Source organism: Rhinolophus ferrumequinum, chromosome 24 (assembly GCF_004115265.2).
Source record: "Rhinolophus ferrumequinum isolate MPI-CBG mRhiFer1 chromosome 24, mRhiFer1_v1.p, whole genome shotgun sequence".
NCBI lineage: Eukaryota > Metazoa > Chordata > Mammalia > Chiroptera > Rhinolophidae > Rhinolophus > Rhinolophus ferrumequinum.
In genome coordinates this window covers 13,205,225-13,229,317 of record NC_046307.1, presented here as the reverse complement: position 1 = coordinate 13,229,317, position 24,093 = coordinate 13,205,225, and the positions used below count along the sequence as shown (strand labels likewise).

At 38.6% G+C, this 24,093-nt stretch overlaps 1 protein-coding gene and 1 long non-coding RNA gene across 7 annotated transcripts in view; one reads left to right on the top strand and one right to left on the bottom strand.

Moving 5' to 3' along the window:
* Positions 1-232: 232 nt before the first annotated feature.
* Positions 233-10,447, bottom strand: LOC117016816 (uncharacterized). Of its 2 annotated transcripts, XR_004421971.1 has the most exons (4): positions 9,977-10,447; positions 7,281-7,400; positions 6,599-6,739; positions 233-458 (listed from the first exon to the last, which is right to left on the bottom strand). It is a non-coding gene; the product is annotated as an uncharacterized LOC117016816 (long non-coding RNA). The 2 variants fall into 2 exon arrangements; XR_004421970.1 differs by lacking the exon at positions 6,599-6,739.
* A 75-nt stretch (positions 10,448-10,522) lies between these two features.
* Positions 10,523-24,093, top strand: part of FAM13B (family with sequence similarity 13 member B) — a 67,227-nt gene continuing 53,656 nt past the window's right edge. For 4 of the 5 annotated variants that reach the window (XM_033096633.1, XM_033096632.1, XM_033096629.1 and 1 more), the window contains exons 1-2: positions 10,731-10,867; positions 23,022-23,188. The gene's annotated coding sequence lies outside the window, so the exon portion shown is untranslated. Of the gene's footprint in view, positions 10,868-23,021; positions 23,189-24,093 lie in introns of all 5 variants that reach the window. The other variant, XM_033096630.1, reaches the window with a different exon arrangement.

Here is a 24,093-nt window from a genome sequence, read left to right as displayed (position 1 = left end):
TGGGTCTGGCTTCCTTCATTTAAACTATTTTTATGTGATTCATCATGTTGTTACTTGTAGCTGTAGTTTATTCATTTTCATTGTTGTATAGTATTATGTGGTATAAATATACTAGAATTTATCATTCATAGCTACTTAAGTTTCCATTATGAAAAATGCGGATATGCATATTTTTGTACGTCTTTCAATGCCTATGTGCACACATTTTATTGGGTATGAGTAACACTGATGTTTAGGGGATGTGTATATTACATGAGTTTAACAAATATACTTTTTTTTTTTTAAAGATTTTATTGGGGAAGGGGAGCAGGACTTTATTGGGGAACAGTGTGTACTTCCAGGCCTTTTTTCCAAGTCAAGTTGTTGTCCTTTCAATCTTAGTTGTGGAGGGCGCAGCTCAGCTCCAGGTTTTTTTTTGAATTAAATTATTCCCATTCTGTTTTATTCCCTGTAATAAACTGGAAATTATACATATTGTTTTATTTATTTTAGTGATTACATAGAAATTTTGACATGTGTATTTAACTCAAAAAATTATAAACTTGATGTATTTAGCATCCCTTAAACAACACAAAGCCTTAATATACTTTAACTCCATTCACCTTCTCCCAATATATGTAAAATTATCCAGTAATAGTTGAATTTAGACATTATTGCTATTATCTTAGACAGCCAATGTTTGTTTGGATTTATAGCATATTTACAATTCTCTTTGGTCACCAATACTTCTTGCATTTTAGATCTTCTTTCTAGGATTACTTTCCTTTTTCCATATGTACACATCCTTGGTATTACCTTTAATGAACATCTGTTGGATTGGTAGTAAAGTCTTTCTTTTTTTAAATATGAATTTTATCTGATTTTTCAAATCTTATGTTTATTACCTGAAAATGTTTGTATTTTATTCTCATCCTTAAAATGTAATTTCACTGAATATAGAATTTGGAGTTGATGTCAATTTTTTCTTAACATTCTGAAGATATATTTTGATTTTTTTTCTTTATTGGGAAATGTTGGGGAACAGTGTGTTTTTCCAGGGCCCATCAGCTCCAAGTCAAGTCGTTGTCCTTCAATCTAATTGTGGAAGGCGCAGCTCAAGCTCCAAGTCCAGTTGCTGTTTTAATCTTTAGTTGCAGGGGGCACTGCCCACCGTCCTATGTGGGAATTGAACTGGCAACCTTGTTGTTGAGAACTGGTGTTCTAACTAACTGAGCCATCTGGATGCCCCTGAAGACACATTTTGATGTCTTTTGACTTCTATTGTTGCTGTTGAAATATCAGTTGTCAGCCAAATTGTCATTTCTTTGAAGATTAATCTGTCTTTTCTTGCTGTAATTTTAGGATCCCCTCTTTTTCTCTGATATCCTGACCTTTCACTATGAGGTGACTAATTGTGGATTTCATTTTATTTTTTCAACATGGTAATTTTTGGTATTCCAGAATTTAGGACATTTATCAATTTTGAAAAATGTTTAGCCATTATTTCTTTGAATATTGCCTTTCCTCCATTCTCTCTAATATCGTCTTACCACAATGAATTCTATTTAGACATTTGTTGAATCTTCTTGGCCTACCCTCCACGCATCTCAACCTCTTTCATATTTTCCATTTCTTTTCCTTCTGTGTTATATTGTGCAAATTCTTCAGATGATCTTTCAGTCAACTAATTCTCCCTTTAACTGTCAAATCTGATGGTTAACCTGTCCTTTGGGTTTTTAATTTCAATAATTGTGTTCTTTAAGTCTGTAAGTTCATTTGGCTTTTTTCCAAATCTGCCTGGTCAATTTTGACAGTCTCTCATTCCCTTATTATTTTTGTCTCCTCTAATTCCTTTAAAAATATTAAACATACTGAAGAAAAATCTGTTTATCTACTCATAATCCTGACACCAAATGCATGGTTTTTCCACACCAAACAGTTCTTGAATTCTCTGTGGACACCAACTGGGTGTCCTACAATTTCATTCAATTCTGACACTAACCACTTGGAGTTAGTGCAGAGCCCAAGACCTAGTCCCACCAAACTGCCCCCACCGCAACAACTTCAGATACCAATTCAAAGTGGGTCTACAGGTTACCCACACTTCTGTCTGACTTGCTATTAATCAGAGGTTCCCATGAGCCTCTCCTCAGGTTTGATAATTTGCTATAATGGCTCACAGAACCCAGGGAAATACATTACTTTCTATTACTGGTTTATTGTAAAGAATATTATAAAGGATACAAATGAACCAATGAAGAGGTATATAGGGTGAGATCCAGAAGGTTCCTGAGCTTAAGAGCTTCTGTCCCTGAGGAGTTTGGGGGGAACCACTATCCCAGCTCATAGATGCATTCACCAAACCAGAAGCTCATCAAATTTTGTTCAAAAGTTTTTGTAAGACAACAATCCTTTTATACGCATACAATAAAGTTTTCTATTTCTCCCTTCCTTTCACTGGAGGTCAGGGGCGGGGCTGAAAGTGCCACCCTCTAATCATTTGGTCTTCCTGGCATCAGCCCCATCCTGAGGCTATCTAGGGGCCACACCTTAAATCACCCCATTAGCCTAAACTCAGGTGTGATGAAAAGGAACTTGTTTTGAATAATAAAATATACTCCTCTTACCCCTATCACTCAAGAAATCACAAGGAGCTCTGTGCCAGGAACCTTATACCAATGTCACACATATACTTTCTTTATATTCTGTATCTGAACTACAATATTTGCAGTCATTGCAGGTATTATTCTGAAGTTCATTATTTCCTTGTGTTTTTGGTGATCATTTATCATGAGGTCATATTTCTTGGAGCCTTATCTGTAGGATATCCAGAGAAGATTTACTTTTGCTTATATAGGGTTCCTGGGGGCACTAAAGTGAATACTGTCATCATAGTTTTCAGCTCAGGATTTTCTGCGTCACACAGGTAGTATGAAATTCTGGCTCCCCACAATATGCTTGCAAACTTGTTTAGGAATTCGCAGAGGAGAATTGTTTTCTTTTTTTCTATTCTATCCACAGTTAAGGTGAAGACAGTCAGGTATCTTTATCCTTTCCCTCTGTAGATTAGGGTTTTTTTCTTGTTTTCCAATTGAGGATACAGCCCTTCAGGGATCTTAGTTTTGGGGAGGTCGCCAATATGATACATGGGCAAGATGCCTGGGGCCTGGAGAATAGGGATGCCTTATTTAACCCAGATAAGGTCACAGAAGAGGCCCAGGTGAAGTGACACTTAGGACACATAAGTGAATGAAGGCTTATTGAACAATAAGCGGGAGTGCCATGCAACAGACATAATTACACTGTGGTCACCACAAGGCAGGTGTGTTCACTGCTGTGTCTCCAGAACTTTATACAGTATCTAGCACAGACTAGATGCCCAATAAATATTTTTAAGGGTATGAATGAGTAAGAAGTATCAAAGTATTCCAGGGGGAGGAAAACAATTATAAAGCAAAGAAGAAGAAACAAATAGCAAACCCTTATTAACAACAAACTTGGTTAAACTAAGGGACATTTAGTGTTTTTATGGTACTTGTTTTTGGTAAAACACTTACTTAGGATACAGACAGTACGATACTCTACTAGGCTTAATGAGACACATGTGTGATAACTGTAACGCTTCTCCCCTGTGTACACAGTTTGGTTTTTCTTTTATGAAAGCCTAAAATAAGGGTGTGAGCCTTCATGCTTCAGAGCTTCTCTGCTGATGAGCTTGGGAATTGGGAAAACACAAAATGCTTCTGCAAATCATCATACCTTTGTTTTTAGTGGAAAAGAGCAGTCAGATATAAGATGTTTGGCAAAAACATGGTTGTAGGTAGTTAGATTGCAATTTGCAAATATTTGGGTGGTTAGTTTGCCACAGAAGGTATGGTCCTAGTAGGAGGAGTTTGAAAAGGAGCCTGGCTGGTCAAATGGGAAGACCCAAAACCGTAAGGCCCCTAAGGAAGAGGTAGGGTATGCAGAATGGTGAGACCTTCGTACCTGGCTTTCTGGCTAAGGGAGCAGTGGAAGGCCCATGGTTTTGTGAAACTCATAATCTCATTGAATCTCTGTGCACTTTTTTCTTTACCTCATATGGATACAGGGAGAGGGAAGAGGAGAACGGGTATCTATTCTTTTTTCTCTTTTAAACAATAAAAGCTCTGATGGTGGAAAAAAATATCTAGTTGACTATGGGAATTTAATTAAGAAGCCAAAACAACTTAGTCTTATAGCCCATGATCTCCCTGGCTTATATTATATTATTGTCATACACTGAATTTTGACTTATCAGGCCAAAAATGTGGACTTGGCAAAGATGCCAGTTACTGTCAATTGTTCCAGCTCCCCCATCTGGATGGCATCAGTGGCTGTGTGAGTGAATACAGAAGCTGAAAGCAGCATGATGTTAACTTTCATTCTATCCCCAAAACATCTGTATTCCAGAGATATGTGTGATGAAGCTTTCTCAGGGCAGACATCATGAGTATGTCCCCTAACTCAGTGCCTGGCAAATAATAGGTGCACAAGGACTGTGTGTTGAATAAATAAATGGCATCAAGGTTACTTTGGGTTGCTAAGAGCAGAACAGTATTTGCCATTATTTTGGATGTTGGCGTGGGACTTGTACACCCTGGAACAGTTTCCTCTCTTTGCAGCTTGTAATATTGTTTTGTTTATGAAGAACATGCATTCTTGCACAGTGGCACAATGATCCTGGGGAAAGTGGCCCAGACAGATTTCCGCGGCATTCCTCAGGAGAGCCAGCAGCACTACTCTCTAATGGGGAGTTGCTTCCTTATCAGAAGATTTACATTTTGTTGGCCTTTCAGTCCTTTCTTTTACCTGGTAGAGATGAGTACTTCAAGAAAGAAAAAATTAATTACTGAGTTTGATTGAATTTGACAGCATTTTACGGCTCAGCGGGAGTCAGAGTCCTTACAATCTCATCTCCCTGTGCAGTAGTTTTTCCCGCACAAAAAACTGCATATATTTACCATCCCTATAGACACTTATGTCTTATTCTATAAGTGGGCAGTGTAAATATGCTTCTAATTAGGGAGGAAGTATGCTTGTATTTATTGTAATTCACAAGGTTCAGAAGATCTTAAAAACAGCATCAAGAGTTTGGGAGTTCTTGGTTCTCATTTAAAAATAAATGGACAAGTATTTAGGAACTTCTGCCAAGAAAGGTTTCTATATGGGGTCTCATCACTAGCAATAAAAACCCAGATATGGTGGCAAAACATTTCCAGAGATTTCTTTAAGCCTCTGAAAGAGTATAAGAGGAGTGAAAATAATTGTAGTATTATGGCTTTTATTTTTAAATTAGTTTCATGTGTACAAAACAATGTAATAGTTAAACATTTACACCCCTCACAAAGTGATAACCCCTCTCCCCCAATCTACTATCCCTCTGACATCGTATATGGCTGTTACAGTTCCATTGACTCTATCCCCTATGCTGTACTCCATATCTTGTAAATGTGTGTGTATATATATATATATATACACATATATATATATATATAAAGTTATGGTTGACATTATTATTCAGCTTCAGGTGTACACTGCAGTGGTCAGGCATCTACACCGTCCATGAAGTGGGCTCCCTAATAAGACAAGTGTCCATTGGATACCCTACAAAATCTTTACATTATTGATTATATTCCCCAAAATGTCTTTTGTATCCCCGTGGTAATCTTGTGGTTACCAATTTGTGCTTTCTAATCCCCTCACCTTCTCCCTCATCTCCACCGTAGTATTATGGCTTATAAAACACTTTTATGCATACCAATTCATTTTGGTATTATTTTCTTATTTTTATCAATGAGGAACCTAAGGTGTATTTAGGTTAAATACCTTGACCAGAGTCACATGGCTAGTAAGTGACAGGGCTGAAACTCAAGTGCATGTTCTTATTACAAGTTCTTATTATTATAAGTTCAGTGTTCTTATTTCAAGTCCGACAATCGTAAGTATTGAATGTTTGTTGTGTCTAATTTACTTTTTAAGTGATGACAGAATTGGTGGGGATGGGATATATCTTTTTTGGCTCTTGCTGGCTACTGTGGCTCGTTTCTTGTGAACATTCCATTAAAAAAGATAATAGCAGCCTTGACTGAACAAAAGTTAATAATATGCTAGTACGCAAATAGCCTTGGTTAGAGATGAGATCAGTATGGGTGAGGACACTTGAGTAATGCAAGTTTCCTTATTGATGGCACAAGAGATGGGCTCAACATCCTGCTACATCTGGAAGAACTGAATTCAATCAAACTAATCTATGGTGGGGAGTAGGGGGAAAGAAGCCCACTTGCATTCACTTTGAATAATAAGGGTATTAGTTGCAAAGCAACTAGAGAGACAAAGCTACTCCCTGACTTCAAGTTCATCCCAGTGACACTGCTGACCTTGAGCAGACAGGCATGCTGAAGTCCTCTCTGACATCTAGGACATGGTCTGGGGTTGCAGCAAATACATATTCCTTCGGTAGTGATTTGACTTATGACTTTACTTCTGAGAGGCATAAAGCTTCTTTTCAGATAAGTTGGGTAAAATGTTTGTTCCCTGGGCTGTAAAAGTCATCTTGTAAAGAAATAACTAAAAACAAAACAAAAGAAAAAAACCTCACCTCAAGTAACAATTTTCCTGGCAGGCCTCACTTCCAGAGGAAGTCTTAGAAGTACACCAGTCACTCTTCATCCTGGACACACAGCTATGTTTTTGGCACTAGTCGTACATTAGAATGTGACCTCTACATCTACAGGTAAAACTTTTGTAGGAAAAAGGAAGAAAATGTGATGCAATTTTGAGGTATTCTCATAGTGACTGCCAAGTGCAGAAATTCCATTTTGTTACAAGACGGTAAATCGTAAGTTACATTTTCAGCTAGATAATTCTTTGTTGTAGGGAAAGCTGTCTTGTGTGTTGCAGGATGTTTAGCAGCATCCTTGACCTCTACCCACGAGGTGCTAATAGCACATCCCCAGTTTTGACAACCACAAATGTCTCCAGACATGACCAAAAAAAAAAAAAAATCATCCTTGTTTGAGAACTGTTTTAACCAGAGCACCAAGATATGACCAAAAAAAACCCTAACAATTCCCCCCCCCCAAAAAAAAAAACCTTCATTAAAGTGAGTTCTGAAATGGACTCCCCCTAGAAATGAGAGGCTTTAGACAAAATTAGGTCGAGAACTCTAAATTCTCATAGCAAGTTATAAAAGGTCAAGTGAGAATTATTGAGGAGTATTTTTTTGGAGCCTGTTGCTGGTATGCTGTGATTCTTACCTTGCGTGCCTGCTTGTCTCTTACCTCAAGCTGAGTTAGAGGGACATAAAATGGAACTACTTGGAGTACTTGAGATGTGTCTTGCAGTGGACCCGTGTCTGACTCCTGCCAGGAACATAGAGAGGACAAGAGGAACGCTGGCAGCTGTTTGGGCAGAAGAGCAGAGGAATGATGAAGCTGCACTGGGATTGGCCTATATTCCCAAGTTAGTTTGGGCAAGCAGTACATGAGAGCTTCGTGTGGACCAGGTGTGGACCATACAGAGCTGCCACTAAACAGCACCATCAGAAAAATGTTCTCCTTCCTCCACAAACTTCACTTCCATCTCTTGGAAAATAGTCACACTAATTTAGTTTGGACGAAACACTTTACTGCCACCTCCTGGAAAACTGTCAAAAAAAAAATACATGAATCTTCAATGAGGATGATGTGAATGGACTCTCTAGGGCATGGAGTGGACAACCTTGCAGAGCTGTACGAGGTGGCCCAGGGCCACTTGCAAATGTGCAGTGTGAGAGCTGTCTTAGATCCTATCTGACAGGGCCCTGACAGAGAAAAACAGTTTCAACAGACAAGAAGTTGGAGGTGGTCCACCAGATTTTTAAGGGCTGAAAGAGGGAGTAAAGAACTGCCAAAAACAGAGTGCTTCTGCTGTGATCCAGGGAACTATGGGTGGGAAACCACTTCAGAATGGGGATGGTGGGAGTTTCTGAACTAACCATTAAAGTATCCATCGGGAAAACAAGGCAACTTGAAACATCTACCAGGCGCAGAGTGGTAAGCCATCACATGGAAGTGGAAGTTAAGAACTTTCCTGTTCCCCTTTCTTTTCCTCTCTCCTGCCTTTGGCTCTGGTTGGTAAACTGGGAGAGAATTAGGAAGACCAGGCACGATGCCTTTCCACGGCAAGCAGTGAGCCAGCTGTTCCCAGCTGGAGAAGAGGGAAAAGTTTCACTCTGTGACTCAGTGCCATAGGACTTTCTATTCTAAGAGGGACCACAGAACTCATGGAAACTGCCTGAATCAGGTGTATGACTGATCTACTCCCATTGTACAGTTTTAAAGGGATGGCAAAAGATAAAACGTTTTTTATTTTTGTTTTGTCTTTTAAAATTATATCCCTGAATCCTGCATGTTGAACATACTGGTTACCTATTAAAAAGTAGGCTCTGGAAAGGGTATCTTCCAAGGACATGTTCTTGAGTTTTACAGAGAAAAATGGTCATTAAATCAATTCAGTTGTTTTTTAAGAGCCCCTGCTTTGGCAGTAGGGCACATAACTGCAAGGGAGTCCCTGTCCTTTGGGAGCTTACAGTACTGGGTTTCATACTCAGAGTAATGTACCTATTACAGTCAGTTATGAGAACACAAGCCTATGTTGCATAGGTGGGGCAGGTTCCGGAGGATTTTCACTCTCACGGTTTACTCTTAAGATTTTTACTAGCTAATAATTAAGCCTTAGAAGCGATCATTTTGGCCCTGTTCTTCAAGCTTGGAATCATAGGGAAAGCTTTCATTTAAAAGGTTTAAAGAGAGATGCAGGGCAGACTGCATAGGCTACATCTTGACTGGGCTGCTACGAAACCAGGGTCTGTCTGGTCCTCAGTTTGGAAGAGTCAGAAACTTAGATTTCATTTCACTCAAACTTAATCAGGCTGAGAAATTAATTTGGATAAAACAGCTCTATAATTCAACCCAATGAACAGAAGCTGACTTAGAAACCATGATACAAATTTATTAATTGAGAAAGACTATATAGATAGTATAACTAGTACCAGTCATGTGCCTTGGACAGTTGTTTCTTGCTGGGTGTGTTGATCTACTCAAAACACCTTGACTGATGGGAAGGCTACTTGATGAATATGGAATCAGAGCATGGGCCTTTGTATGATCCGAAAAGATATACAGAATTTAAGTTTGCTAGGATATAAACTCAGTAAAGTCAGGGATCTTATTTGCTGATGTATCCCAAGAGACTAAACCATAGTAAGCATTCAATAATTATTTGTTGACTGAATGACTGAATCTGAATTTTTTTTTTTTTTAACTCTCCTGATAATGAAAATTGATCCTGGTCATTAGAATCAGTCACCTCCCTCCTGGACAGAGTGGAAGCCCACAATACATCCGTATTCAGATTCTGCTGGTTCTAGATTCTTTATGGACCCCACCCTTCTTTTATGACAGCATCAACTGGGCATGTGACACTTAGGTTAGATGATTTATTTTACTTTCTTTGATGAAATTTGGGAACCACCCTGGCTTCTCTAACACATTTACAGATCATCTCATAGGGTGACTTTTTTTTTTTTTTTTTTTAATCTTTCCCAAGTTCTATGAGGGTTCTTGTTTTACATTTTCCAGGTTACTGATTTCCAGCTAAGGCAGGTAGGGGACAACGGAATTATGGTGGTCTATATTTTCAGATACCCAGAGTTCTTGGTGCAGCTGTGGATCTACCCGCCGTCAGGGAGTTCTAAGGCAGAACACTGCGTTTTACTCAATGGAAGATCTCAAAGCCCTTAACAGGGTAAAGCAAAGCAGAGATTGGCCGAATATTCATACGCTGTGAGCTTGTCGGAGCTGCAGGGTCGGTCTGGGTGGCTATGCAAGTACAGACTCCCTAGGCTCCGAGAGAGCTCCTCATTCTTTCTGCCTTTCGGCTTTGCCTCTCAAACTCTGCTTGAGTATAGGAAGCTCCCTCTGAGCATGTTACTTACCGACTTTCACATTCCCAGACGCTGTCGGAATCAGAGGCATCTATGTTCTCTCTGGAGTCTAGGGCATGTACTTAAGTAAAGAGGCAAAGTGGGGGGCGGGCAGGGTCCCGGATCTTATCCCCATCACTAGGAATAGGAATGTGAGTCACCGCCTTGGTCAGCCCGGCGGTTTTCTGTTAACGTCTCCGTGCTCCTCACCTGGATAAGGGCACCTCGGTTCTTCTGGTCTCTGCAGGGGGCACGGCCCTTTCTGCAGAGACCAGGAGCGACCTCGGTTTTCCGGATTTGTCCTTTATACCTCCTGCGTCCCCTCCCCAGTTTTTTCTCTCTTCTTCCCAACCTCCCCACATGAAGGACTCTCAGACACCTCCCTCAGGCCCGCGCCCGGCTTCTCGCTCCCTAACTCAGGGCCCAAATTTGGAAGAAGCACAGCATTTCCAAAGCCCCTACACTCCAGGCCGAGGGCCTGACGCTGTGGAGTACCCCCGCCCTCGCAGCGTGCTCGCTCCGCCCCCGTTAGCGCCCCGCCCCGCCCCGCCCCCTCCCACGCACGTCACGTCCGGCCCGGCCCCTGCCCGCCCTCCGCCCTCCGCGCTCCTCTCTCCTCCCGCTCGCCGTTAGGGAGGCTCTGCGCTTCAGCCGCTGCCTCTGTCGCCGCTCCCGCCCCCTCTTCCGCGTCTCCGCCGCTGCCACCGCCGGGGACATCCGGGGGTCGCTTATCGGGCTGGCCCCGCGCCTCAGCCGTCCCTTCAGCCTCCTGCCAGCTGCCGCCGCAGGAAGAGGCTCGCCGGCCGCGGAGCCTCCCGGGGCCTCAGTTCTCGCCGTTTTTTCGTTGCCGGGGGTCCTGGAGAAGCGGCCGCGGCCGGGGAACGGGACGTCGCGGTTCCAACGGTAGGCGAACGGGCGGGTACCCGCATCTGCGCATGCGCGGGTCGCCCGTTGCCGCGGCCCTCCCCCCTCAGCTGCCCCCCAGCGCGGTGTCCCACCCGCGCGAGGCTCAAGGGCGTTGCACGTCGGGGTGCTGGGGAACCTGGGCAGTGCCCTGCAGGTGGGGCATGTCATTGAGAGGGCCCTCTTTCTCCTCGAGTGAGAGGAGATGAAGCCGTTCCTCTGGCTGTCGGGGGGTGTGGCAGTCTTCGATTTTTCTGCCGCTGCAGTGCGCGTGAGCTGGTGTGCTTTCTCACTTCCTAGCTCCCCCAAAGTGGATGGCACAGCAACCCACGCTTGTTTGCTAGCCTCTCCTGCACACCGGACCTGCGCCATCTCCCTGCCCACTTCCTTCATGCTGGGCAGTGAAGTTGATGCAGAAAAAAAGAGTGTGGTTTGTTCCGGGCTCAACTGCGCCCCTTTTTAAGATCACGTGAGATGAGTGGTTGCTGACTTCCTTAAATTTCTCAGAGAATATAGCCAAAATTGGGCTGTTGGTGCTCAGGGGACTTGTCTAGAATGCACTCTGCATAGGTCAGACCAGAGAGGGTTCAGCATTAAGTTTCAGATGGGGCGCCTGTTTCCGAGATAAGGTGGTAAGAAATTGCATCGGTTGGCATACTTGCCCGGTGGGAAACTGGTAAACTTTTGTTTGTAATCAATTAAAAATCAAGCTAATTTTTAGGCAGTTGCAGAATTTCATTCGGTTCCCCATTATGCCGTCTAATCTATGAAAAAAGGACCTAAAGTGTTGGACATTTACCTTACTTTCAAGTTGCTGATAATCTGAAAATGGCAACCGGAACCACAGTATTGCCGACTGTGAACATTAAATAACTGGGGTAAATAATTACTTTTAAAGGCAGACGTTAAAGGATAGTTTTGAATTACTGACTTTCTGGGTTATTGTGAGGCTGTCTTGTCAATTTTCCTTTCTGTAACCTTTTTGCAAAATTTGCAAAACCTTGATGGCCTGGCTTTCTCACAGATACTATGCATTTAGTAAGTACTTGTTGAATGGTATTGAATGAACTGGCCATTATTTGTATACCCATCAAGAACCCTTCTTAATCTGTGCTAATTTTAAAATCGGGGCAGTCTTTTCTCCAATTTATTTGTGTCACCAATTAGGGATATGACACAGCTTACTTAAATCCTTGGAAAGATGTAGAAAGGCATGTCATAAAATTCTTTATTGGCTGAAGTAAATCATTTTTTTTTATAACTATGCCATTGTTTTAGGACACAGAAAATGGCTGAAATGAATGCATTGCGACTTGTCATTTTCTCTCCACCACTAAAATGACAACTACTTTTATTATGTATGAATAATCAGTCTGTGCAATCAGTCTTTTATTGTACACTATCTTGAAATTGGGGAAATAGTATAAATTGCTGTAGCTATACTTTGAAAAAAATTGTGGTTAATATACATAACAAAATTTACCATTTTTATACATAACATAAAATTTACCATTTTAACCATTTTTAAGTGTGCAATTCAGTTGGCATTAAGTACATTTACATTGTTGTGCAACCATTACCACTATCCATTTCCAGAACTTTTCATTATCCTAAACAGAAACTCTGTAGACAGTAATTCCCCATATCCTCTGCCCCTTAGCTGGTAACCTCTGTTCTACTTTCTGTCTCTATAATTTGCCTGTTCTGTGTACCTCATATAAGTGGAATCGTATAGCCTTTGTCCTTTTGTGTCTGACTCATTTCATTTAGTATGTCTTCAAGATCCATCCGTGTTGTAGTGTGTATCAGAATTTCCTTCCTTTTTAAAGCTGAATAATATATTCTGTTGTATATATAGGATATTTTGTTTATCTGTTCATCTGTTGATGGATGTTTGGATTGTTAACCACCTTTTGGCTTTTGTGAAGCCAAAAGTAATGCTTCACAGAGTAATGCTGCTATGAATATTGGTGTACAAGTAAGTGTCTGAGTCCCTGCTTTCGATTCTTCTGGGTATATACTTAGGAGTGGAATTTGGGGTATATAGACCTAGTGTAGTTGACCCTTGAACACCAGAGTTTGAACTGCACAGGTCCACTTATACATGGATTTTTTTCAATAAATACTGTAAATGTATTTTCTCTTCATGATTTTCTTAGTAACATTTTCTATTCTCTAGCTTTATTGTAAGCATACAGTACATGATAAATACACAAAATATGTTTTAATCAGCCTGTATGTTATTGGTAAGGCTTCTGGTTAACAGTAAGCTATTAATAGTTACGTTTTTGGGGAGTCAAAAGTTATATGCAGATTTTCAACCGCACAGGTGTCGGCACCACTAACCTCATGTTGTTCAAGGGTCACCTTTATATATCTTGAGTTTATATTGGATCGTCTGGTAATTCTGTGTTTAACTTTTTGAGGACCATCCGAACTGTTTTCCAAACCTGCTGCATCTTTTACATTCCCATTTAGCAGTGCACAAGGGTTCTAATTTCTCCACATCCTCTTCTCTCTAACAGTTGTTACTTTCCTTTTTTGTTTGTTTGTTGGTTTATTTGTTTAATAATAGCCATCCTAATGGGGGCGGAGTGGGGTGGGGTGAACTGGCATTTCATTGTGGTTTTGATTTGCCTGTCAGTAAGAGACGGTGACATTGAACTTCTTTTCATTTGTCATTTGTATCTTCTTGGAGAAATGTCTTTTCAAGCCTTTTGCTAAGTTTTGAATTGGTTTTGTTTCTTTGTTGTTGAGTTACTTTTAAAACAAGATTATTTAAAAATAATTTTTTCATGTTATTTTGTAAATAAGTTAAATCTTTATCTGAAAATCTTCTGGTTCTTAAAATGAATGAAAAAATACCTGTACTGAAATTTTTAAAATAGAAATTTTCTGTTTTATAGATGGATAAACAGCAAAGAGATTGATTTTTATATCTGAAAAACGTTTCCAATTATTTAGTAAGACACACTATATTTAGCTCTCAATTAGATATCAGTACCAAGAACTTATTTTATACATCACTTCAGTATTACAAAGTTGCACTCATTAAATGAAGACCTTTTCCTCACCAATGAGTAAGATTACTACTCCTGAACTTTCCTTTGTTTATAAAGTGTTTTGTTAATATGGTTAGGAGCCGATTAGGGGGTTACTTGATGGAGAAAAAGGGAGTGTAGTATGTACACATGAACATGAGGTGAGTCAGTGTTCCCCAAGCAAGGCAATTGGCTAATATGTGAGTAGGTTCACTTTGGGGCCGTACAGAAGAGCTGACTGTGCTTGGAAATGGAAATAATGAGATGTTTGGAATGTAATGTAATAAAGGCAGTTTTAATGCACCAACTCATAATCATGTAGTACACTAAATAGATATTATTAGTAGTAATGGATTTCAAGGGTAACTCATTGTCAGATTGATGTATTCATTCACTATGTTTATTTCTCTCTAAATGTCAGAAATACATCGAGGAGCAAAACCCAAGGAGTCACTTGGTGATGGTTGCATAACTCTAAATTTAGTAGACATCATTGAATTGAACACTTGAAATGAGTAGATTTTATGGTATGTAAATTATACCTAAATAAAGCTTTTTTCCTAAAGTTTTTTTTTCTTAAACAAAACAGTGTACTTCAAGAAACTTACATATTCTTGTGAGAAACACATTAAACAAACACAAAGGAATATATAATAAAACTTGTGATGTTGTTTTGGAGCCAAGGAATGATATTCCCCAAGAGAAATTAATAGGGGAAATCATTAGATTGAGTGGTTGGAGATAGCACCTTCAAGAATGGGACTTGAGAGCTGAAGATGAGTAGGAGAAAGTAGGGGAGAGTGTTTTAGGTGGATGAACCAGCAGGTATAAAAGCCTCAGGTGGAGGAAAATGCAGTGGGTTGACAAGATAATTGACTGAAATCTACTGGGTTTCTACTAGAGTAGGAAATAACCCAAATCTTTTCTGTCAAGTTATTACTTAGCTCTAGTGCATATTTTCTTTTCCTTGTGTATATGATGTATAATAATTCTTATCTCTTTATCTTTAAACACTTTTCAGAGAGATGTCTGTCATGTTTCTATTATTGCCCTCTTCAGGAGTAGAAAAATAGAAAAAGTTGAGTTATTTACTTATTCTTAAACTATTTATTTTTGCTTTTGTGTATAAAGTGCTGTTCCGTACAATTGAAAAATAAAAATAAAACCAAAAACCAGTTGTTGATTGACATATAGTGGGTGCTTAATATTTTTGCGGGGAAGGTAGAGGGAGGTGCTTTGTGGTCCTAATTTGAAACAAACACCAGTTACAGTGGATTACAAATTTGGAAAGGCAAAGGAGCTCAAATTTAGGATCAGATGAGAATTTTTATAGGAAAAGCAGACCATATTATGGTAGGATATAGAATCACTTGAAACTAATTTTAAAAGATGCATTTTTTTCTGTTAAGGAGTCTTTTAGTGTTTGAATAATGGTTTTTGACTAGCAAGTACAAATATTTGTTTTATGAATTACCTTCTGTGTGGCTTTATACATTTCAGTGAAATTTTAAACAATGATTGTAGTCATTGTTGCCTGGAAGAGAATGCATCTTAAAGAGAGCAAAGTTAGAATTTTAGTCTCTAAATCGGTGACTTTGAACCAGTGTCTTCAGTTCTGAGAATTTTTTGTTCCTCTTCTGAAAAAGGGAATAATCTTCCCTGCTTATCTCACAGGGGATGGTTGTAAGGATTCAGTTGGAGAGTGATCTTGAAAGTACCCCAGAAGTGATTGAATCAGTTCAGATAATGGGGTTCTGCTGTTGTTCAGTGTTCATAACTGGGGAAACAAAGATGCAATCGTATTTTTTGCTCTCAGTTCACACTCTAGTAGAGAAGACAGATATAAAAATAAGTATAATCAGTGCTTTTTTTGTTCATGTTCCAGCTTCCTTTTCTTTTCCCCCAGAGCAGTTTTTATACAAGTCTGTGAAAAGAGAAATGTTTTGATTTCAAGGGATCCAGTTAGCTATAGCAAGTTGTGGAATTACCTTTAATACCCCTGATGTGAAAAAATGAAGTGTGTTGTAGTTTTGTATTAATGAGCAATAGGAAATGATAAGCTAGTCTTCTCAAGGCCTTACTCATTAGTCTAAGGTAGGTTCTGCGTGTGCATGCTTTCAGTGGAGAAGATGTTAAGAGTAGAGGCATCTTGAAGAGTTCAACATTTGTCAAAATTGAGATTATAAGCACACATATATCTGACTAGAATATGTTCTGTATTATGCGTATATGCTTTCTCAGATATTTTGTGTTCCCTTCTAAATCATAGTTCTTTTTTTAAAGGATCAGTCATTGTGCTAATAAGTAGGAAGAGGTAATTTAGCAGATACTCGCTTTGTCTTAATAGACAATCGTTCTGAATTAGCGAACCAGTGACATTGAAGTGCTTGTGGAGAGAGGGAACCTATTGGGAGCCAACCTGCTCCCGCACATCATAGGCTTAATCTTTCATCAGGAGATAGTATTTAAAGTGTCACCTTTCTTCATACTTTTATAAATAGGATTAAACATACTTCTATCATTCTTTCCTGGTTTTTTTTTAATGTACTGATGTGTGAACCATGTATCTGACTGACAGATATCTCGAAAGGTCATTCATTCTTTGGGGAAATTTCTTTATCTAACCTTGCAGACTAACTTCAAGTACCTCATGGTCTCCTTGGCTTTTTCAATCAGAACTGTGGCTGGTTTCTAAGAAAATGTGAGTAAATCCTTTGCCTTTGTAATAGTGCTCATTTATTCTGGTTTCTTAAGACTTAAATAGCTTTCATTAGATGTTTAGAAATATACATACAAACATGTGTATATTTATTTATTTTTTGTTCAAAAAATTTGGAGTCCAGGGCTCTAGGCAGAAGAAAACAGTTGAGGAATTTTTTGCAGGCGAGTTCAAGTTAGATTTTAGTATTGAGATCAGTGAGAATAGATGAGGGGACTTAGCACAGGGAATTTTATCTCCCTCTGGCTTTATTATATTTGTCTTGATTTGAATAGCTTGAAATCATGGTTGGAGGTTATAAAATAATTGACTGTGGCCATGAAACCCTTTTGAGAGTTTGTGAAAATTAGCCAGGCTATTTACCAATAGATTATCTCTTGGGGTAGCCAAATTTTGCCTGAATACTTTGAATAAGAGAGGAATAATGAGCTGTCTTGAGGTGCAATGTTTTATATTTAGTGAGTTGCAGCCTGTGAAATATATGGTAATTTGGCAAGTGTAGTCCTACAAAGTATGCTTGAGTCCGTTGTTCATTGTAGTGTTGTGGAATTCCCACAGAGGAGGATTGTCCCCTTAAGAAGTGTGTTGAAGTGCACACAGATGAACAAATCCTCAGGCACAGGCGGATAATCAGTTGCACGAAATCCTTTATACTTTTTTTGTTTTTGTTTTTGTTTTTAAGGCAAAGAAGTTCATAAACTTTTGAGTGTTAGAGCTCTCTTTAATTTAAAAACTTTCTCTGGGTGGTGAGCACACAATGTGATATATAGATAGTATATTGTAGAATTGTACACTTGAAACCCATGTAATTTTACTAACCATTGTCATCCCAATAAATTTAATTAAAAAAAACTTTTTAGTCCTAAATTCTTAGTAATACTTTGATAGCAATTACATAAGGGCAAAGTCAGTATGAATTGAATGACTTTTCCTGATCAAATAGCATCTGTGAACACTTGACAAATTTGTGTGCTTTTCAGACCTGAGTTCAGCCTTTCTGTTTTCTTGGTGTACTGTTAAGGATCTCAGACAAATTAATGCCTTGTCAGTTTCTCAGGCCAGGAAGGAACCTCTGATTTAGTATATTGGCAGCTTTTGCAGTACCACCCTTGTTTGGTTAGAATGAAAGAGGTGCCTTTCCTTTGCTTCGGTGAATTGTTCAGTGTTCACTAATGAAAAACTGAATGTATGGAACAGGGGTGAATTTATTTTCCTTAATTGGTTCATTGACTTAGAGTCAGACACAGCAATTGTGTACAAACTTAAATCTCTGTTCCCAAAGTTACCATCTTTTTTGAGATCTAGCTCCCTCTTGGCTTTTCTGTGTATACTAGTGATAGGGATTTTTTTGTGGGGGAGCTTGAGCAATTATTGAGGTGTCTCGTTTAAACTTCTCTGTGAATTGTATCCTATTTTGTCAAAAGCATTTTGAACAAAAGCAGCTTTTCTTGTTTATTTCTATTTAGTTTGAAGGTAGAACTTTTTCACACAAAAATGATAATTTGGCAGATACTACTATTACCACAGGTTGCTTTATTTGTAAAATAATAAAACTTTCATTAGTATATTGCAGATCTGATCTTACTACTATTACTGTGTTTTGTTAAATTATTTGCTTTGAAAAGACAACTGCTGTCTAAAATTTATGTTTTCAGTATAACTTTATTCTGTTTTTCTTAGTTATGCTATATAGAAAACTATATAGTAATTTTTGGATATGCTAGATAGCGTAGAGGGGCCAAACAGGATTGATTCTTGAAATATGATTAAAAGAAATCTTTTATTTTTCTTTTGTGGCTGGAAAAGTATACTTTAAAGATACGATATTCTATATTGAAAATAGTTTGATATTAAATAGTTTATTAAAGTGATGCTATGTCTTTATTTGTGCCATTTTTTTCTTTATTTTTTTCAGCTTTATTGAAATACAACTTATATACAATGGCATTCACCAATTTAAAATGTTCAGTTCAACAAGTTTTGAAAAGTATATTTTGTATGTAGCCCACCACTACCACAATCGTGACATAGACCATTTCCATCACCCCATAAAGTTCTCAGTGCTTTTAAGTTGACTCATCAGTGAAATGGGCATAATGAGAGGTATCTACCTCTATGAGATTGTTGTAAAGGTTAAGTGAGTTAATATATTTAAAGGCCTTAAAATAGTTCCTAGCATATAATACAAGCTCAGTTAATGCTATTGGCTGTTATCCATAGTATTGATGATGGAGTCCTATCCTTTTTTTTTAATTTTTAATTTTATTTTATTGGGGAATATTGGGGAACAGTGTGTTTCTCCAGGGCCCATCAGCTCCAAGTCGTCCTTCAGTCTAGTTGTGGAGGGCGCAGCTCAGCTCTAAGTCCAGTTGCTGTTTTCAGTCTTTAGTTGCAGGGGGTGCAGCCCACGATCCCATGAGAGAATTGAACCGGCAACTTGTTGAGAGCTCGTGCTCTTAACCAACTAAACCATCTGGCCACCCCTCCAGAAGCTTAGCGGTAGCTTCTTGTACTCAATCCAGTTGTGGAGGGTACAGCTCAGTGGCCCATGTGGGAATCGAACTGGCAACCCTTTTGTTAAGAGCTCGCACTCTAACCAATTGAGCCATCTGGCTGCCCCGGAGTTCTACCCTTTGTAAAAACCCCTCACTACTAATTTTATTAGATATTTAAAACTTAGATTCTGTGCATAGAAGAAAAGTGTGTTTGTTGCTATCAGACATACATATATATAAATGGAACTGAATGGAGTGCAAAAGTACCTTGAGCCTTAGAATTCAGGTTGATAGCTGGTATGTGAAGGTACACTTTCCTCAATGTACCCATCAGATAGCTTTATTGATAATTGGTGTTTAATTGCATAATGTCACTCTTATCTCATGGTAAAGTATGTGATATAAAATTCAAAGTGATTTCTTATTCATTGTCAATACCAGGTGCTAGGCAACTGTCACTTATATTTAAAACGATTTTTAAAAAAATTTTATTGGGGAATATTGGGGAACAGTGTGTTTCTCCAGGGTCCATCAGCTCCAAATCGTTGTCCTTCATTCTAGTTGTGGAGGGCTCAGCTCAGCTCCAAGTCCAGTCGCCCTTTCCAGTCTTTAGTTGCAGGGGGCGCAGCCCACGATCCTATGTGGGAATTGAACCGGCAACCTTGTTGTTGAGAGCTTGCGCTCTAACCAACTGAGCCATCCGGCCGGCTGCCCCTGATTTTGCTATTTTGAGTCATAATAAAATTATCCTTTTGGAAATCTTTAGTTATTTTGAAAGTCTACACATTGTATTCTCTGTATCAAGCCTTTTATTTAACAACATTTTTGCATTATATCGATCCAATCTGCTAAGATATTTCATCAGATCTTTTTGGGACATTTTTCTGGGGTACCTGCCGCTACCATGTTTCCCGGGAAATAAGACCTAGCCGGACCATCAGCTCTAGTGTGTCTTTTGGAGCAAAAATTAATATAAGACCCGGTCTTATTTTAATATGATATTTTCAGGGAAATATGATATTTTGTTTGCCTTGAGAGTTGGATATTTAGTTTAGATGTTCCATTTGTTTTCTAGGGCTTCCATGACAAATTACTACAAATGGGGTGACTTTAAAACAGTAGAAAAATTTCTCTTACTGATCAAAAGGCCAGAAGTCTAAAGTCAAGGAGTGGGTAGGGTCATTGTTCCCTTTGAAGGTTCTATGGGGGAATCCTTCCTTGCCCCGTTCAGCTTCCGGTGGCTCTAGACATTTCTTATCTTGTGACAGCATAACTTCCAGTTTTTTTCTCCAACTTCATCTAGCCTTCTTACCCATTGTGTGTCCTGCCCTTTTATAAGGACACCAATCACTGGATTTAGGACTCACCCTAAATCTAGGGTGATTTCATTTTGAGATCCGTAACTGATTACATATGCAAGGATCCTGTTTCCAAATAAGGTCACCTTCTGAGGTTTCAGGTAGACATGAGTTTTTGGGGACACTGTTCAACTCACTACAGCTATGAAGGGTATATTTACATGATTTAAGCTCTGAAAAGGAGGCAGGAAGGAGGACTAAATGATGTCAAAAACTACTTTGCAGTTAGCAGAAATGTTATTTTGGGCCACTCCAATCTGAATGCCCTCAGCAGTGTGCTCTAGATAGAGGTCTCAAGTGAATAATCATTGACTATTAGGCCTTGGAAGATAGGCCTGCCCTCATTAAGTACCTTTTAGCAAGCTAGGAATAAATGACCTCCTAAAATGTACATAAGACTGGTCAGTTTGAGTGATTAAATGTGGGATTCTATGGTACTTTAAATTGTGAAAATTTGCATAGAACGGTAGTATAGTATAGTGATTAAGAGCAGAGAGTTCAGATTCTGCCTCTGATCCTTATTAGCTGAGTGGACTGTAGGTAAGTTGGTGAATCTGTATGCAATGTCCCATTAAGGGTTAAAATAATACCTGATCAATAGATGTAAGTACATGAACTGCCTGGCGTGTAACTGCTCATTTATGTTAGCTGCTGCTACTTTCATCATCATTATTTGTACTCTGCTTCAGGAGAAAAAGTGAACACGTGAAAGATTTTGCCTTTGTTTTTCTAGTAGTAAGGATGAATTTGTACTGATGAATTCATAGATTCCTACCCAGTGTCGCCCTAGGAAAGATGCTTTCAGATTGACTAGTTAGAGGTTGAGAGTAGGAAGGAACACAGGATGAGATAACAGGTTCCTGGTTTAACTAACAAGACACACTCAACACTGAGTAGCCATGTTAGTGATGTACAGGACTTGCCTCTGACATACTCTTCCAGCCAGCCTTCATTTATTTGCTTCATTTATCAAGCAGATCCCCCGTTTCTTATGTCATGAGGGTGTCAACCTAAATTTTAATGTAACTTCATTAAACATCTTGTCCCTGCAGTTAACCTCTCTAAAGGATCTTATACAGTCAGCTCTCTGTATCTGTGGATTCCACATCCACGGGTCCACCATCTGTGAATTTAACTAACCGTGGATTGAAAATATTTGGGGGAAAAAAAACTTGTTGCTGACATGTACTATGTAGTTAGGCCTATGATAGTTGGTACTGAACATAGGAGTATACAGTTTTTTCCTTGTCATTATTCCCTAAACAATGCAGTATAATAACTATATACATAGCATTTACATTTTATTAGGTATTGTAAATAACCTAGAGATGATTTAAAGTATATGAGAGGATGCATGCAGGTTATATGCAAATACTGTGCCATTTTACATAAGGGACTTGAGCATCTGTGGATTTGATACATGAGGGGGGTCCTATAACCAATACCTTGTGGATACTGAGGGCGCGATGACTAACTTGGAGGTGTTTTTCAGATGAACAGACTGCATGTTTTAGCAAGCATTTCAGGATGTTTTAGAAGTAAACATCTACTAAAGATTTGTTGTGGGAATGTGGTTTTCCTTCCCCTCAGTTTTTAATGTTTCTCCTAGAGGTGTATGTTGCTAACAATACTTTAAAAAACTACACTGAATGATAATACTCTTCTGCTTACCTGAACCCTCTTATGCAGAATGCTGCAGTGTGGTTTAAAATATTTTTTAATAGATGATGAGAATTCACAGAGGATGATGAGATTACTAGAATTCACAGAAGATTAAACACATTGCCAAACAGGTTTTGCCCTTCTTTCTCTCGCCAGCCTATTTGTTGATCTGTTAGCATTATACGAAGAAGAGAATGGAAACTGATTCTCTGTGTATTACATGCATATATTATCTCAGTTAAACTTAGCAGGCGTGTAAGTATTCTTATTTTATATAAGAAAACCTAGGCTTAGAGACATGGAAGTTGTTCAGGGTCACGTACAGAACAGTGGAGTTGATACTTGAATGCACACCCTTGTGGTTCTGTTAACTGCTCTTTTCTAATATGTGCTGTCACCTCTGTAAATCAAAAAGCTCAGACAGCTAGTTCTCGCTAACAAAATATTTGTTGTATACAAAGAAAAGAATACGTAAGTGCAATCGCAAGCTTAGAATTTTATCTGCCCTTCTTTGATCTGAAAATGTTTCCGTGTTCTGAATATAGGAGGATGAAATGGAACTGGGTGGGGTGTGTATTAATGCAAATAAAGGGTCCATTGAGGAAAATGGATTATTTGAATGGTATAATCCCTGAAGATCCGTACTGTCAAAGATTCTTCTGTGCAATTTCTTTATTTTTAGCAGAAAGATCTTACCCTGGTTAGCCATCATAATTTGAAACTTTGTAAGATTTTGCCTCTAACTAGGTCACAGATTTTTTTTTTGAGGCTGAAGAATGATTTTCGATATAGGCACCTTTCTAAATGAATCTCACTACTTATTCTAGTCTCTTCTCACAAAGTTGTGGAAAACTAAAAGGATTGTTTTTTTTCTTCTAGATTAACTGCTGAAGTACTGATCGAGTTCTGCGTTTCTTCAATGAGGAACTACAGGCTGATCTTCTGCCATAATCTCAAACAGCCATAAATGACAAAAGAATGCTTGCTCAGTGAGGGTAGCTGGTGCAGAATCCGTTTTTTAAACTTAGGTGTTTAAGTACTCAAAGGTAAGTTTTCAAAATGGTAACTATCCTATGCTGTATAAATCCATAGAGATTTTGTAGTTTACGTTCTGTTACTGCTGTTTGATTATTAACTGGAGGTTGTGTAATCATTAGCTGGTACCAGATGTGTTGAAAAATGGATCTTGCTCGTCTAAAACTATTGAAATTTATGACTTTTTGCTATCCTTAAGTTAATTTCTACTGTTTCTGTAAGTTGGATGAATTTGTTTCCTAGTCATGTTGTGACACTCTCTTGATCCAGTGGGTACATATATTCTTTCTATATATAGATCTTATTTTGTAAACTTTAGAATACTGAGCAGATAAATTTTTTTGCTCTGTTATCTTTCTCTTATAGTGCAAAAGGAATGGTTTGTCTGGGGTGATGAAAAAAGCCCAATTTGTGTCATTTTGTTTATTATCAACTTTTGAAAAGTTTCTGTTTTTTAAAAAAATACTCCTTTCCCACATAAAGTAATATATGTGTATTTTAGAAAATAACATTTTATTGGGACTACTTGTTTTTTGAGGCTTTATAGTGGAAACATTGTTTTCTTTTCCCATTGCTTTTTTATAATTCCTACAAAGTTAAGACAAATACCTTATGTCTTCTGAACTAGTCTGGTTGTGAAGATTTTTTTTTTTGAATAATTATGAAACAGGATTGATAAAAGAACTTTCTCTTTGAAAGTTGGTGTCTAGAAATGAAAAAATTCCTTTGTTTATAAAAACATACTATGTGTGCTCTGTTACATAGAAATAAGAACTGGTTAACCTTGTTCTTATTAGCCTATCGTTTATAAAAAGTGATTATTAACCTATCACTTTGTGACTCTCTCCTGTTTGTGTGTTTATGAATGGAGAGATTAGATGAGCTTCATGTACCAGAATCCAGAAATGATTGGGTT